The following is a 14,193-nucleotide window of genomic DNA, read 5'->3' as shown; positions in this document are numbered from 1 at the left end:
CAGGCAGTTCACCAGCCCTTATAAGGGCACAGTCAATTCAATTCAATTTAAATGGGCTTTATTGACATGGGAAACATACGTTTACATTGACAAAGCCAAACAAAACAAAACAATCAAACAGAGAAATCAAAAGAAATCAGTACATTACAGAAGGAATTTCTTGTATGATTGACAGTCTTTATGGTGGTTGTATTCCGTTGGATGTCCTTTTCTTGTCACAGCAGCTCACAAATCTTGCTGCTGTGTTTGCACATTGTTGTATTTCACCCAGTAGGTATTGGAGTTTAGAGTTATTTTCCATGTTTTGATTATTCGCCACGCTTCCGTGAGTCTGCCTCAGGGCAGCTCTGGCTGCAATTGTAGCTTACCACCACCGGTATGACTGTGTATGAACGAATAATGGACTCTGTGAAGCGCTCTGAGTCAGAGCAACAGTCAGTCAGAGAAGAGCGCTATATAAATCCAATCCATTATTATTATTATTACTAGGTGTATCGGCGTGCAGCAGCGTCTTGGCTGGTTGGTAGTTCTACCCAAGATGCAGTTGATCAGGTGACTTCCTATATTTGGTCCGCGTTTGGTCCGATGAAGCGAACCGAGACCTATTTTTTTGGCGGACCAGAGTTTGCGTGTTTGGTCCACACCAGAGTTCGACTGTGCATTCACACCACCCCAAAAAAGCGGACTATTGAATTCTGGTCCGATAGTCCGGACCAAACTGCTCTGGTGTGAAAGCACCCTAATACGCCCGTCGCTTATCAATGACTTGTTTGCAGTCAACATTGTCGAAACGGATTGTTTTTTAATCGGTTCATTTCCGTTTTATACCATTTTGAAAAACGCTTGTTTTTTTTAAACGTTCAGAAAAAAAAAAGATTCTGCAGGAATCGCGCTTTACTGTAATACACAAAACACGCTGTCATTTTTCGGCCTATTTATGAATAGTTTTCAAATAAACGCTAGATTATCGATAGTATACGTGTACTTATGCACGCTATAGAAGCGGGCAGAAAAATCAATTGTCTTATTTCCTGATCAGCACACACACACTCACAGCCACACACACACATATGGGACACATTGATATACAGTATAGGTGAAAACAGCTCTGATTATCCCAAGACTGGTAAAATAGATTCCTTACCTCAGATCAGATGTTCTCCAAAAAGATTATTCCAATTCCTGATCGCCATTCCAAATATCGATCGCGTTTATTGATCCTGGGTGGTCGAAAGACATATTCCACGCTGTTCTGATGGTGGGCAATGAATGGGATCGGCTCGGATTACATGCCTGACAAGTAAAATGTGGAATCCGGACTTTTTCCCATCCTTTTCATTCAGTCCAATCCAATGGGGTGCAATACCATCCGGAGAGACGATAGGGGCGGTATTTCCCCTGTTCGAGCTCAGACAGATCCCCACTGGTAACGCGAGGCTAGATTGATGAAAAATTTATGGAAATCAATAATAAAAAAAATAACGATTAAAAAAGAGATTTCTCATCGGTTGGCACTCAACGCATGGCATGAACTAACGTGCTGCGTTAACGCTATACTAGTATCGCGCGATAATATAATTAACACATTAACCAAATTTTTTTTTTACATTTTTTTTACATTTTTTTTTTTACATTTTTTTTTTTTACCTTTATTTACCCAGGGTAGGTTCGCTGAGCACAGATGCTCTTTTTCAGGAACGCCCTGCTTCACATTCACACAGTTCCATTCACACCTGGGAGCTGCCCAGTACAACCACAGTTGACACCATTGGCCACTGAGCAACTCCACTGGAGCAGTTGATTCAAGCTATGTCACATAGTTCAAGTTTGAAATGATTCTTTCTGTTTTGCTCCTGGGAGTGCTAGATACTGTACTGTACTGGTAATATTATTTATTTGTGTTAACTTCTGAATAAAACAACTTATTAAACACAAGTACATCTTATTGAACATTATTTTGATATTTCATTACCAATTATCATAGCAAAACAGCTTTTTCAAACAGTCTAATGCATTTTGGAAACGGGAGATGGGCTCATGGTGTAATGGGCCACCTGGCCTGAGGAACATAAGGAGGAAAGAAAAAGTAAGGACTTACTTCTGGTCATTATTTGGGTAGAACACACATATTTTGAATGCCTTCGGCAGGTTTTTTTTTTTTTTTTTTTAGGCATTTTAATTAAGCATTACATCACACGCAGGAGTGGTTTGTGACCAATAAACCATGCCTAGGGGTGGTTGTTAGGCCCGAGGCGCAGCCGAGGGTCGTTAGACCCCCCTAGGCATGGTTTATTGGTCACAAATCACGACTGCACGTGGTGTAAAGCTTTTATACAACTGCCAGATTCATCCAACCTTATTTCTATACAATAAACACACATTAATCGAAGATTTATTGAAAAAACCATCCGCCAGAAAAAGTAGTTCCCACAACTCCATGTGGAAGCAGCTTGAAGTGCATCCAACCAAACTAACACATCCAACTGTGTATTATTGGAATGATTGAGAGAAGTTGCCTCATGTGGAAGCAGCTTGAAGTGCATCCAACCAACTAACACATCCAACTGTGTATTATTGGAATGATTGATTGAAAATTTATTAAAACGTTTTCTTTGCCCTATAGGAAAAAAACGTTTTCTTCGCCCTATTTTTTTATTTATTTCTTTTAGCCTAAACTTAACCAGTTGGAAACCAGGGGTACAGTAATAAAATTAGCAATCAATCAATCAATCAATTCAATAGACCATGCTCACTTAAAACAGCGCTGCTTCTCTCTCAGTCTGACTCCCCCGCTGTTGCAGACAGGAGTGTGTGTGTGTGTGTGTGCGTGTGTGTGTGTGTGTGTGTCACAGTGTGTGTGTGCGTGTGTGTATGTGTGTGTGTGTGTGTGTGTGTGTGTGTGTGTGTGTATGTGTGTGTGTGTGTTTGTGGGTACGCCAGCGTCGGACAGTGTGAGAGAGAACGCTGCAAGAAAGTAGGAAGGAAGAAATTTAAATCAATCAATTAATCTATCAATCAATCCGCCAGCGTCGGACAGTGTGAGAGAGAACGCTGCAGTCGGAAAGTAGGAAGGAAGAAATTTAAATCAATCAATTAATCTATCAATCAATCCGCGATTTTTCTTTTGTTCTAGATTGAGTCAAGACCCATCAATTACATCATCCAACATTGTTTAAAATACTAACACGTTCCCCTTGACAGAATCGCTTTATATTTAGTCGTTATGACGCTATCAACATATCCATTTGTTAAAGATTATTGTCCGCCATCTTGTTTTTTCCGACGGAGTGATCCGGCGGAGTGATGTGATTCGGTGGTGGGCGGGTCCTGGGACCAGGAGCGTGGATTATGAAGGATACATACGTGTAAATGGACTGTTTCAGCCAATCAGAATAGAGAAATTTGCATGCCGTTGTATAATCTAGATTAATCTAGATTAAATCCAGGGCCCTCATTCATCAACGTGGACTTTGACCTTGACCTACTTCCACACGTAAGCACGGAATTTAGAACTAGCGCACGCACAGGGAAGTCGGCATTCATCACACGTGCGTAAGCAGGCTCTACGCACACCTGTCATGATGAATCCCACCTTGGCCCTGCGCCGCAGCTCGTGCACGCTTTCACGTATTTGCATACCAAAACCGCCCCGACCAACCAAATATGGTCAGGCCCTCCCCTTCAAATACCATGAGGGAATCCCTGTGCGTGGAATGTTGGAGGATGGCAAAGCGAACGAAAAAGAGAAACTACACAGACACCGAGGTGGAGGTCCTCGTAACGGAGGTGGATAAATAAAAGGCGGATTTGTAAACGGTGATGTCAGATATCAACGGCTCCCTAAGACCATTGCTGCAATTCTGCCTGGACAGCTCAAAATACTAATAAAGACCGTTCGTTGACCACTGTTTGGCGTTGGTTGTGTTGTGTGTCATTATAACCGTGCTGTACAATATGAATGCCTTTATTAGTTGTGTTCGATTGGCTATATGATTTTTAGAGGCATCTATTTTGTTGTCGGCTAATAAAGACCGCGCTGGAATATGACTGCCTTTTCCCGTGTTGTTTGATTAATACCCACGGATTAAAGTTCTCCTCAATTCTATTCCAAATCGCGATGGATCTCCCGTCAATTTTCTACCTGCTGCATGATTTCTAGAGGCATACTACTACAATCTATTTTGATGTCAGTATTGGGTAGCCTATATAAACAATATAATACAAGAGCATATACAAGAACAATGAATCTCACTGCATGTATGATGTATCCTGCCTTTCAATACATGAACTTGAATTCCATCATATAGTCTGTCCACTATCTGCATGGTGTCATTGCAATGCGTTTTCTATTCTTTCTTGTACAGTAAAAAGGGGGAAGAACACTATATTCATATGACTTATTCTGCTTACAGCTTCGAAATTCCACTTGTTTCGTTTAACGTAAAGCCTTTTAAATATAATCAAAACGTTCCCGTGTTTCGGCGGTCTGTGCGCAAAATAATAACGAGTTGAGCTTTATGATTTATGATGAATTGAAAATGGGGGACCCTGATGTAAACAGGACGAAAGTTGGTCTGCATCCCCAATTAACAATTGTATGTACTGAGCTGTACTGTACTGTACCCATTCTGCAATCTGTTAATAAACTTTTCAATCAATCAATCAATCAAGCTACGCGGAGCGCAGTCAGTCAGTAGCCTACACCCCGTATATTCCGATAACGCTATATAAACCATGAATGAATGAATGAATGAGAACTTTATTAACAGATTGCAGAATGGGTACAGTACAGTACAGCTCAATACATACAATTGTTAAGGGGATGCAGACCAGAGAAAGACTTTCGTCTTGTTTACATCAGGGTCCCCCATTTTCAATTAATCGTAACATATATGACATGCTGCATTCATTCTGAGAGAAAGATCTATTATTCCAAATGCTATTTATAGGGTTTTGACCATAATTACACTACTGTTGCTATTTTACAATGAACTATAATGAACTACGGTTCATAGAACATCCAGTGTTATTATGCACAGAAGCTCATTTCCTTGTTGTAATAATATATTCTACCACTGGGCGCGAGGTACGCCAGGTCCGAAATGTGCGTAGATGTAAGCACGAAGTCAAGTTCAAGTTGAAGTTGATGAATCCCACTCTTTGCTTAGAAATTATCGTACGCACGGGTTACGCACAGATCTGTGCGTAGAACACGTTGATGCATGAGGGCCCAGGATTGCAGATAGATTAATCTAGATTAAAAAAATTAATCTATGCCCACCTCTAGTTAATATAGAATATTCGTTGACAGCGCTACAAGTACAATTAGTTACTGCACACTACATCACCCCTGAGTGGAACATGGAAAGCCAAACTTTCCCCCACTGTACCGAAAACCTGTACCGAACCTTGACTTCAAAACGAGGTACGTAACGTACCGTGTTTTTGTGTACCGTTACACCCCTATTCTCTATATATGTGAGCCGCAGACATGCAGAGATGCCTTTCTTTATAGTTGGATTTGAAGTAAAACAGCTGGTTGTAGCAATTCACTCATTTTTAAAAGCATCCTTGTGTTTTTCTTTCTCCTTTATCTTTGTTGTTATCCACAGGTGAATAAGCAGCACAACGCAGCAGCCTACGTATTAAACAAGACTCCACCTAAGCACCGGTTACTAGGAGTCACTGGGGTCATGGCTGCAAGCAAACCCGACAAAAGCACAGACCTTGCAACAGTATGTCTTTCTTTGTGTGCCTGTATGCGTGTTGGGGTTGGGTGGCATCAAGTTCTTCATACTTTGGTATCCTTTCCATATGATTTTTGGTACAAGATATTGTCACAGGCCCCAGGTAACCCTGATGGCCTGTGATCGAATATAAACCTTGTCTCGGTGTGGTATGGTTACTTAGGCATTATTGATATACCTGTGTGTGTGTGTGTGCGTGTGTGTGTGTGTGTGAGTGCAGGGTGCGATCCACAAGGGGAGCCCGGTCCGCTATAGCTCCCCTAGATCAGACATCAGCTCCCCTGCAAACTTGATTTGCGATTTTTTGGGGGGTCTCTAAATTACTATTATATATTATTCACTGACAGTGAAGCTGACAGAGCAGCAGGAGGCGGGAATCGGATCATCTACAGGCGCAATTACACCTGCGGCTGGTGCTGCTCCGGTGGCCGTGGGGACTATTATTAGTTAAATATAAATCATTGTTTTGAGATTCACGTCACTCACAGTGGTGACTGTGGTGGGCGTCAGCGTCACTGCAGGCAGCCAATGTATCGATTCGTCGCAGCCAATGTAAATGCAGCAAGAAAATAAATGTAGCCTATTAGGGTCTTCAAATATGATATGAAATATGGGCGCGTTTCCTAGTGTTCGAAGCAAGCTCAGTGACTCGTCAGTCGAGAAAATAATGCTTGGGACCAGGAGTATTTCATATTGTTTGTAAGTCAGGAGTCTGAGAGATAATCATCTCTATCTAACTAAATAGATACTTTTTTTTTATCATGGAATGTGCTGTGGAAGCCCCGTCCAGACGGCCGGACGGTAAGTGAGTTGTCTACTCTAACTCTACTCTACCTACTACAGGCTACAGACTAGTAACGTCTGCGATTACACAGTCCGACTCCTGAGCACTCCTCGCTGAGAGGCGCGCCGCGCACCCCCCCCCCCCCCTGAGCACTCCTGAGCACTCCTCGCTGAGAGGCGCGCCTTGTGGATCGCCCCCCCCCCCCCCCCCCCCCGACGCGGCTCACCCAAAGATCATGCTATGGGTCGCACACTGTGTGAGTGAATCCATGCACGTGTGAGTGTGCTAATCCAAGAGATCAATCCATAATCACTGTAAAACCCAACAGATGTCGCAAATGTATTTTTCTGCCTTGGAATTGCTTTTATTCCTTGTGCTGTGAGTTTGTGTTTTGACTGTCATTTATATATATTAGAGGTGGGCATAGATAATTTTTTTTAATCTAGATCAGGGGTTCCAAAACTTTTCAGGCCGGGGCCCAGAAAATAAGGCGTCAGAGAGCCGCGGCCCAATGGCCTGTACGTTAATGCCAAGCAAGCAGTGCAAAAATGCTTCCGCATTCGTCACCGCACGCTAGTGTGGTAAAGCGCCCTTCTTTTCAGACACGCGCTACCGTGCGTGCACCGGCGGCGGCGTGCTCGCTCAGGTGCGTGCGTGCGCCGGCGTGCTCGCGCGAGGTGCCCGCGCATGCGACACGAGCGGAGCTCAATATATATAAGTCACCGCCCCTTATTCAGTATCCAACAAATAGCTCAATTGGCAAGGACACATGGCTGTGGATCCTATGGCTTGTTTGCTGGCGAGTTCGAATCCCATCGAAAATATTTTTTAACGTGATTTTTTTTTAACGTGTATTCTTTCGCCGATTAAGGTTAGGCATTGTTTCGGAGTTGGTTAAGGTTAGAACGGTTAAGTTTAGGCGCTGTTAAGGAGCTGGTTAAGGTTAGAGTTTGTCAAAGAGAATGGCAATATAATTTCTATGGTTAAGGTTAGGCATGGTTAAGGTTAAGGTTAAGGTTAGGCATTGTTTCGGAGTTGGTTAAGGTTAGAACGGTTAAGTTTAGGCGTTGTTAAGGAGCTGGTTAAGGTTAGAGTTTGTCAAAGAGAATGGCAATAGACAGCCTATTTCCGCGAAAATGAAAGGCGCATTACTGCATGCCACTACGGTAAATTTTTGCACTGCTTGCTTGGCATAAAGCTACACGCGGCCCAATGCACATCGTCTGGCTTTTTTCTTTTTTTGGCGACCGATTTTTTAAGCCAAATATCACTTCAATCCTATTAAGTTAGTTCAAGTTAGTTATTCATTTATATGTGCTATTTATGAGAGGGCTAACTTGTTGCAAAATAATAATGATAATAATAATAGCCTCATTAAAATACTATTGTTGCTTCGGTTGTTTTCAGCGTTTTATGTGCATAATCTGTTATTTAGTTTGAAATGTTCGTTGAAATAAGTAGATTTTTCGTTTTTGTTTATTTATTAAGTTAATATAAAACCATATAGTCACATTTTAGAATACAATAGAATAGAATTTTAGAATACAACTAGAAACACTGTCCTGGCCTGCTTCTAAGTTCAGTGGCCTGACAAAAAAAAATTTAATAAAAAAATAAAAAATAAAAAAATAAGAAATAATTTTTTTATTTTTTTTTAATCATCTCGCGGCCCATCCGTGGCTGCTCGCGGCCCACCTTTGGGTCGCGACCCCGACTTTGGGAACCACTGATCTAGATGAATCTATCTGCAATCCTGGAGTTAATCTAGATTAAAATGGCTCATTTGAAGTCTGCCGAAGGCATTCAAAATATGTGTGTTCTACCTAGGGATGGGTATCGTTAGGATTTTATCGATACTACTACTCTTATCGATACTGCTTAACGGTTCGGTACTTTATCGGCATTGCTTTATTTATAACTTTATAAATAAATATTATTTCTTCAGCAACAGCAGCAGCAATGTTCTTTTATATAACTTTATAAATAAATATAATAAATAAATATAATTTCTTCAGCAACAGCAGCAACAATGTTTTAAATGTGTCTGAATTATAGACTTTTTATAATAAACAACAAATCGTCACCCTCTTAAAATAATGTCCTAAGTAATTTTTTGGATTTTATTTTTTTGCCTAACTCATATCTTCATGATGCTGGCCACCCTCTGGTACGCGTGTTGCTTTTTAACAGCGGAGGAGTGCAAGAATGTGACAATGTGACCATGTGACCGCGGCAGCGCGAGAGAGCGGCAGTGCGGAAATAGGCTGTCTATTGCCATTCTCTAAGACAAACGCTAACCTTAACCAGCTCCTTAACAGCGCCTAAACTTAACCTTTCTAACCTTAACCAACTCCGAAACAATGCCTAACCTTAACCTTAACCTTAACCATGCCTAACCTTAACCGGCGAAAGAATACACGTTAAAAAAAAAAAGAAAAAAAAAAAATTGATGGGATTCGAACTTGAAACCAACGGACCGCAGGACCGCCGCGCTGCCAGGTGAGCTAAGCTTCGAATGAGAATCATGGCGGTTTACGGCTAAATAATGCCGCAAGCTCTGCCGCTCCGCTCCGCGGCAGAGCTCCGCTCTGCGGTTGCCGCGCCTGCCGCGGGGCGTGTCGCAGCCAATCAGGGAAAACGCGGAAGCATTCGGCGCACTCCTCCGCTGTTAATAAGCAATAGGCCTCTGGTACAATCGCCTACATCCTTAATTGAAAGGATCATGCTGTTAATACCCTGGAAGAATATTGCCTATGTCAAGAATGTGACTTAGGCAGTTTATCTTTTGCCTAAGTCACAAGACATGCGACTTAGGCAATTTTACAACTTTTCAAGATGGCAGATGCTTCGAGAAGCAAGAAAAGCTACAGTCTGGATGAAGTAATTTCCATGATTCAGGGCTCGTCCCCTATTGGTAAGTGATAAGGTTTACTATAATATAGGCCAGGCTATACATGTTGTGTAGTTATTTAGTCTTTTACTGTCACAAATTATAGTTTAATTACAAACACAAAATAGTGAATGAATCCAAGCAGAAACGTCTCAAAGGAATGCCATACAAGGGCAAAGGTGGCAACAAAATACCTGCGAAGGCTAAGGGTCCTCCCTGCAATTCAAAGTTCTGTCAACGAGTCAAGACTCAAGACTGCCAATCCATTACAGAAAAACAGAGGCAGTGGATATTTCAGAATGTTTGGTCGATGAACACCTGGGAAGAACGTCGATTATACATCAAAACTTTGGTCACAAAGGTCGCCATAAGGAAAGTTGCTGAAGAATCCAGGCGCAATGCGTCATTGTCCTACCAACTTAAACTTCAGGATGGAACGAGTCATAAAGTGTGCCAGGCACTTTTTTCTTCTACACTTGGTCTCCATGAAAGAACCATTAGACACTGGCTGAATGAAGACACCATCGACCATGACGAACAAGCAGCAGCCCGCCAACTAAATCTGGACCTAAGAGTGGCAAGCATGCAAAGCTGGAAACTGACGTCACAGATTTCCTTAAGGACTGGTTGAAGGACCTGCCCACTGTTGATTCGCATTACTGCAGAAGCACAGCGACCTACAAAGACAAGAAGTTCCTTCACCCAGGCACAACCATCTCCCAACTACATCGGGAATATCAACAAGCAGCTGCAACTGCTGGAGTGAGGGCCGTTGGGATACGGCATTTTACAGATGTGTTCCATGAAGGAAAGTATTCCGTATTCATTCCTCGAAAAGATCAGTGTGATGTTTGTGTTTCATTCAAGCATGGTAATATCAGTAAGGCCAAATATGATGCACGTGATGGCAAAAGATGAAGCAAGACAAGAGAAATCCCACGACAAGGATTCTGCAAACAATGAGAAGTCCGTTTGGACAATGGACTTGCAAGCCGTGCTGCTGTGTCCAAAAACCCAAGCCAGCTGCCTGTATTACAAAACAAAACTGCAGGTCCATAACTTTACCCTCTATGACTTGAAATCAAAGGAAGGGTACTGCTACATGTGGGACGAGACTCAGGGCGATCTCAGTAGCGAAGTATTCGCACACCTTCAATATCGCCATTTTGAAGGTTTGATCAAAGATCATCCAGAAATCAAGGAGATAGTAGTGTGGAGCGATGGTTGTGGTTATCAGAACCGCAATGCAAATGTGGCGAATGCATTTTCTGAGCTTGCCAGGAAATATGGGGTACTAATAACACAGAAGTACCTTGTTGCTGGACACATACAAATGGAGTGTGACAGCATGCATAGTACCATTGAACGTAAAATTATTACGGATATCATCACCCCGAGAGACTACGTGATCATACTCCAGACTGCAAGAATCAGACCATCACCCTACCATGTGAAAGTGGTCAAGCATGATGAAATCCTGAAATTGAATGGCTCTTACATCCTCAGCATCAGACCAGGCAAAAAAGCTGGAGATCCGACTGTACATAATTTGTGGGCTCTTCAGTTTAGCAGTGATGGCAAGGTCCATTACAAGCTATCCTTCTCGGAGAACTCGTGGGAAGCACTGCCACAGAGGGTCCAGGTGCCAAACGAGCTGATGACATGGATTAGAATGTTTCCACATCCACATGCTCTGCCAATCACAGTGTTATGGTTTGTAACCGACCCCAATCGCACAACACAAGACAGGTATGAGAGTAAGCCAAGAACAGGGCATTTATTGAATACAAACAAAAAGCGGCACTGTCCCTTTAAGGGAGAACACAAAATACTGGAAACAAGAATTAGGGAAAATTGGCACTGTGCCTTTAAGAGGCGAGCAGGCTAAGGGGCTAAGGCTAAAGGACAGGGCCAGGGCAAAGGACAGGGCAGGAACAGGGGCACTGGAGAGGGGAACAGGGACAGAGGCCCGGGGAGGCGGGCTGGAGACAGGGACAGAGAAAACAGGGTTAAGGCCTTGGACAGGGCGAGGGCCAGAGCTGCTTACAGGGATGGAGTAGGAGCGCGCAGGCTAGACGTCTGGAGTGGAGCGCGTCGGCTTGAAGAGCGCGCCGGCTCGGAGAGCGCGCCGGCTCGGAGAGACGCATCCTCCCGTAGAGGATTAGGAAGCGATGCGCGTCTGGAGTGGGAACGCGTCTGGAGTAGGAGCGCGTCTGGAGTAGGAGCGCGTCTGGAGTAGTAGCGCGCCGGCTAGAAGAGCGCGCCGGCTCGGGGGTCTGGAGTGGAGCGCGTCTGGGGTAGGAGCGCGTCTGGAGTAGTAGCGCGCCGGCTAGAAGAGCGCGCCGGCTCGGGGGTCTGGAGTGGAGCGCGTCTGCTTGAAGAGCGCGCATCCCCCCGTAGGATAGGGAGCGATGTGCGTCTGGAGTAGTAGCGCGCCAGCTAGACGTCTGGAGTGGGGCGCGTCGGCTTGAAGAGCGCGCATCCCCCCGTAGGATAGGGAGCGATGTGCGTCTGGAGTAGTAGCGCGCCAGCTAGACGTCTGGAGTGGGGCGCGTCGGCTTGAAGAGCGCGCATCCCCCCGTAGGATAGGGAGCGATGTGCGTCTGGAGTAGTAGCGCGCCAGCTAGACGTCTGGAGTGGGGCGCGTCCACCTCAAGACAACCCTGGGCCTGCTGTTCCTCCTCCAGTGGCCAGCATATCTCCTGTGTTTTGCTATGCTTTTTTTGGACTCTGATGTCATATCAACCCATTTCCTTTTCACTTCAACAAACCACTGTGGGCCCCCGGGAGGTGCAGACATTTGGAGGGAGGGGGGCTATTGCTCTAATCCACACCGAAACCCGACACCAAATCACAAATCGATGTATATCTCATATCAATGAATACCACAAAATATCTGCATTACAAGTTGTAATTAGGGATGTCCGACATTGGCATTAAAATGTGATATCGGAAATTATCGGTATTGGTTTTCATTTAATTTATTTATTTAACCTTTATTTACCTAGGCAAGCAAGTAAGAACACATTCTGATTTTTTTTTATTGTCAAAAGTATGCATAATGTTGTGTTAATTCCACGACAAGAGATATGTAATGTTAATTACCTGAAATTATTCAGTTTTTTGGGGTGGGAAACCCTGCATATATCGGTATCGGTTGATATCGGTATCGGAAATGAAGAGTTGGACAATATTGGTATATGGGTATCGGTAAAAAAGCCAATATCGAGCATCCCTAGTTGTAATCCATAACTTTAATAACAAAGACAGTACAGTGATATCATTCTTTTCAATCAGAAACAACAAACAAACAAAAACTGCACTGTCCTGGGCTTTAACGTTTGGCTCAGGTTCAATTCAGGTTCAACATGTTACAGGAGATGCCTCCTGTTGGGGACCATTTCAATGAAGATCTTCAGGACTTCAGTAGTAGGCTATAGCCAGTAGGAGATCAGACAGATGCTCTTGACCACATAGATTTCTCAGCCTTGTTTTCAGCAGTTTCAGCTTTGAAAAACTGTGTTCAACAGGTGCTGTTGAGACCGGCAGAGTGGCATGTGTTTTCATCATGTGGTCGCCCGAGTTCAGACGAGTTCGCCAGCGGAGATTCCAATCATCGCAGGTCCTCCATACATCCGGCCAGTTCCGTAGAGCTCTCCACTCCTGTTGGCGTGGGATGTCCTCTTGGTCGGTGCCCGTGTGTTGGCTCCCAGAGCACTAGCTTGCTAGCTGGAAGTTCTTGGTGTCGGTGGCAGTGACCTGCAAGTTTCATCCTCCTGGATGCCACCTCGTCACTCAGCCTTGGTAGCCCCCCGTATAGATGCTTGTTGGTTACATGCTCGTTCTGGTCGATGTTCAGTACCACACGCAGCATTCTGGTGTAGCATCCGTCCAGAGACTCCTGCAGGGTGGGCTTCAGGGTCCATGATTCACAGCCATAGAGGAGTACAGACTCCACGGTTGCTTGGAAGAAGCTAATTTTGATGCGTCGGGGAGGCTGGATTTCCACACACTATTCATGCCAGTCAGGGCCCTCCATGCCAGTGCTTTCCTCACCTGTTCTGTTGAGTTGACCCAGGAATTTGAAGTCACTGACCTCTGCCAGAGCATTGCCTCCTGCTGTGTTGAGAGGTGGACGGTCCAGGGGGATGTTATAAGTGATGACCCGTCTTCTTTGCGTTCAGCCTGAGCCCAACCCTGGTGCATTCTTCCTCCACTCTGTTCAAGAGCTCCCGTGCCCCTGCTCCACACGGTCAGACATCAGGCAGATGTCACCTGCATAGTCCAAGTCATGGCATAATGTTTTGATCAGCTTAAACAGTGTGGGAAATACAGTATTAAATTATTAAATACATCCAGCATCACCTTGGTGGTCCTCTTTGGACATTTGTATGTTTCATGGAAGACTCTCGGCTCGGTTTGGAGTCTCCTTCCCCTGGAAGCCATAGAATTCAGTGAATGCAGTGTTGAGATGCTGGTCAACGTTCTTCCACTGAGCCGGCCGGGTCAGTGAGAGCAACACGATACGATGGATGGTGAAATAGTCTTCATCCTTGATTAAAATTAACATTATGTAGGTCTAGTCTAGGCAATCCAGATTCAAAGTATATATGTATAAAATATTTTCGCCGCTCAAAAGGGCACTTTAGCGTGACATTTTTCAACTGTGGGGGCACATGGTCAAGTTTAGATCATTGGAAGGGCACCAATGGGGCACGTCGTCTCATTTTCCCCACTCAAAGGGGCACTTTAGCATGACGTTTTTTTCAACT

Source organism: Notolepis coatsorum, assembly GCF_963971535.1.
Source record: "Notolepis coatsorum genome assembly, chromosome: 8".
Classification (NCBI taxonomy): Eukaryota; Metazoa; Chordata; class Actinopteri; order Aulopiformes; family Paralepididae; genus Notolepis; species Notolepis coatsorum.
Note: the sequence above shows the minus strand (reverse complement) of the source record.